Raw genomic sequence first — 4141 nt, 5'->3', positions numbered from 1 at the left:
AAGGCAGCTGTGAATCGGAGTCCTGTGCTCCATGCCTCCCCCACCACAAAGTTAGTCCTGATGCTGTTGGGGTCGAAGTTGAGCCTAGAGGGAGTGAGAAGGGAAGAGGAGGTGAAGACGGCAGAAGAAGTGACCAATGCAAGAGGAGCTATACATGGTGGATGGAGGGGATCCTGGTGGAGGAGAGGAACATGGCAGGAGGGTGATTCCCCCATGAAGGACTCCCTCTCAACTCCCTCAGACAGTTCTCCAGGGCCCACCATCTCTCTATGGACACAGGCAGAGGCCCCTACCCTGTGCCAACATGGAGGAAGAGATGATATTCATTCTGGTAGGCTATTGACCTCTGGGCCTTCTGTCCATTCAAATGTCACCTCTGCTAAGGCTTCTCTGATTATCACCTCTATCTCTTTGACCCCATAACCCTTTTTTCCTATTTCCGTGAGAGTGCTTATCCTGTGATAGGACCTAAAAGAACAGGAAATTATACCCCTCCTTTGTGATTTTAAAATTGATGGTGACATATATGCAGGCCCCTAAGAAGTGGCACTTGCGGTACCAGCTTTATGACATGACAGATGACGCTGGATGGCAGAGAGCACCAGCCCTGCTTCCAAATGAGCTTCCTAATGTGGCACACGCACCCTCGTTGGCCTGCCTTATCCATCTGGCACACTGAGCAGCTGGAGAACTTCCGGCCTCCCTGACAGAGCAGATCAGTCACACAGAGAAGGGCACATGAACACACCTGCTAAGAGGGAGCAGCCCTCAGAGGAGAGGAAAGGGGCAGCCATTGGAGAAGAACGGCCTTCACATTAACACATCACTCCTTCCAATACAGAGCTGGGATGTCGATTTCCCCTCATCCCAGCTAGAGAGGTTAGTCCTCCTCTGCTCCAGGGAGGAGTAAGTGACAGGTGTCAGGCAAGGACAAAGCTTTGTTTACTCTATTGTGGAGAGAATTCTGGGGCATAGACATAAGAAATAAGATGCAAGCAATACAGGCATTTGGGCACACACACACACCACAATTTTCTTTACAACTCTATTACACTGGACTTTGCCAAAGGCAAGGCTATTTGATTTGTCTTTGTGGTGTTAAAGAGAAAAGACATCTAGCTACCACATAGGCTTTATCTACCTAGTGTCAGCTAAGTAAGCAAGGCATGTAGCAGGCCTCGCCCACCTTGGTAAGAGAATAAATCAGGAGCGCGGTGCTACTGAAGTCTCGTGGGCGGCATATCTTGACTACATGTGGTCTGTGGGTCACTTGCTGACAACCATTGGTGAACAGGATCCTACAGAGTCCTTCCAACTGTCCTGGCTGGATCCCAGTAAGCTGTCTTATCTTCTTCTTGAGACACTGGGATGTCCTTGACTCCCTGAGGACCAAACACACGGCAAGCTATACCCAAGGTGTTGATAACTCGGAAGCATGCAGTGTAGGAGATGCTTCCATGACTAGAGCTGTAGCTAGCCCATAGGCAGGGAAGGTCTGCTCAAACTACTACTTCCCTATCTCTTCAAATTCAACAGTCACCAAACCCTGTAGCTTCCTGAATCCAGAATCCAATATTTACCACACGAGTGCTAGCCTTAAACCTGAAACTATAACTCTACAACTCACCTACTTCCTTTGGGGGTAAAGACCAGTTCTTCCCAAGGGAAGCCATGCTTCTGGCCCTGTGGTAGGGAAAGGCATGTAGCTGTGTCCCCCAGTAATAAGAACTGTGGAGATGGTGGTATGCCACCTTCTGGGGAGCTGTGCCAACTTCTAGGAGGCATACCTAAGGGAATGGTTCTCTGGGGTGCCGCCTCACTTGAGTCAGTTAACTTCCCTCTTGCTTCTCTTTCATCTACCTGTAAAACAGAAGCAGTAAACAACATCTCTGAGGGCTGTAGCCAAACAAACCCTATACATCATGCTCAAAGGTGACCAGCTGTTGCTGTTAGAAGCTTAATAAACTCAGAGAGATTTAATTAGGGTTGTTATTCTTGTCTCCATTTTATAAATTTAAAAGAAAAAAAGCAAAACACAACACCAAAGCAGCAGGGGACCAGGGGAGGTGGTCGCAGCTGAAGCTCAGTTTTCACTTTTACTGCCCAGCCCACGAAGCCTCCCTCAGAACATGGGGTCCATTTGCGGCCTGCGGGTACCATTCACCGGCAGTTTTATTTTTTTCCCCAGTTGCGTCTCAGACAAGGAGGTCAGTGTTCCTCCCCGGCTCACCTACCATTTCAGACTTGCCAGACTCCTTTCAGTTTCCTCCATAAAAATAAAAATGCAGAGCTCAGAATAGAACGGCACACTGGAAAAGTCGCCTAACCAAGGGAGACCTGGCAGAGGAAAAGAGGAGGTGGCCTTCAACGTGGCATCCGCTTGACCCAGAGAGAGAAAACAAGTGATGTCATCACTTCCCTAGCTGACCCTGACCCTTCGAAACTTAAAGGGTGATGGAGAGCAGGGAGAGAGGTAGCAGACCCCAGTCTTTCCTTACAGAGAGTATATTACGCAGACACAGAGCAACTTATGTTCAAACTCCCAAAGGAATGCCTGGCAGGAAAATACTGTTCCTTTCACCCCACTCCCACCCCATCCCCCAAGTTTAGAATCTTCCACTCCATCCCTGCTGTGTCTGGAAGGCCAGACCCATCTCCAAGTACTTTCTAGGAGAAAAAAACAAACGGTTCTATTTTTGAACCACAGTAACTTTTTCCTTCCTCTACCTGAAACACACCAACGGCTGCCAGAATCATGCATCATTTCAGAAGACTTACAAATGTCAAACTCAAGATTGCCATGGCTCTCAGACACCAGAGGGATGGGGGCGACCATGACTCTTCACAGATCCTTCTCGCTAGAGCCTACAAGAGCTCACCTTGATGAGCCCAACTCAACCACGGGCCAGGCGTGGACTGAAACAAAACAGCATTAGCCCAACAGTCAGAGCTCGCAGTAACCATTTTGCCTGCAAGTTCAGAAGGTTCCCAGAAGAAAGCACCGTGATAACAAAAGCCGCCTTTCCTAATGGACATAACTCAGGAGCAGGAGGCACGCTAAGTGCTGTGTATACCTTATTAATTTGTACCCAGTCTCAATTCATGAAGTTCTCTCCTGTGCTTAAAAAAATGCTAATTTGAAGTCACTTGAGGGGCTAAGGCAGGGCTGGCATCTGAATGAGGAGCTGTGCCACCTCCGGAGACCACACTGTAATGACCATATTGTCACTCGTTAGCTACAGCATCGGCTGCAGATGTCACATGTTCTCTCCACCAGAGAACTGGAGCCACTCATCCAACTGAGCGCACACAGTTGGTCAGTAGTTGCTAAATACGGAGGATTCAAGACGACCCGAGGGTTGCGGCTTAACACAGACCAAGAAAACACAGCCTATGAGCTAGAAAAAATGGCACTTGAAGGCTCGAATACATTTCAGGAAATCCAGGAATAAGAGGATGGAGCTAGCTAGCCTTCTATCAGAATCTCTGGGACACTGGCAAACCCAACACACCAACCCTAGGTCCCATGGTAGAGTCCAGGATACAAGAATAGAAAGAAGTACTCAACTGTCCTGTCTAGGTAGTAGTTGTGGGTAGTGCAACTCTTTTCTCCTATGTCACAAGAAAAAAAAAAAATCTCCCCAGAGTCAGTGAATATGGGCAGAGTCGTCCTGAGCTACAGGCCTGAACTGTTTCAATGCGGGCTCTCTAAAGAGAAAGGAAAGGGAGGAGACGTGCCTGATTCCAACCAACCTTAAACCCAAATGGACTACGAAACTGATAACCTTGACCACACTGAACTGGACACGACTAGAGTGGGCTTCCTATATCACCATGGAGATTCGAGATGAAAATCTAGTCAAGCCACAGGGAAATATCTCAAGCCTCTGTTCTTTACATGAGAAGTCTGTTGCCAGTCATGAGAGCTGTGAGAGTTGAAACGAATCCTAATTGAACAAGAGAGGATGAAAGAAGCAGACTGCATTGAATTACAGCTCAGAAGCAGTGTTAGGGGGACACCATGGAGGACTGGCCTTGAAAATGCCAAGTATTGTGAGTTGGATTGTGTGCCCCTGAAGTCCTCATGCTGACACCCTAAGCCTACTTCCTTAGGATGTAACCTTCCTTGGAAGTATAATCA

The sequence above is a fragment of the Apodemus sylvaticus genome, chromosome 16 (genome assembly GCF_947179515.1).
Source record: "Apodemus sylvaticus chromosome 16, mApoSyl1.1, whole genome shotgun sequence".
Classification (NCBI taxonomy): Eukaryota; Metazoa; Chordata; class Mammalia; order Rodentia; family Muridae; genus Apodemus; species Apodemus sylvaticus.
Note: the sequence above shows the minus strand (reverse complement) of the source record.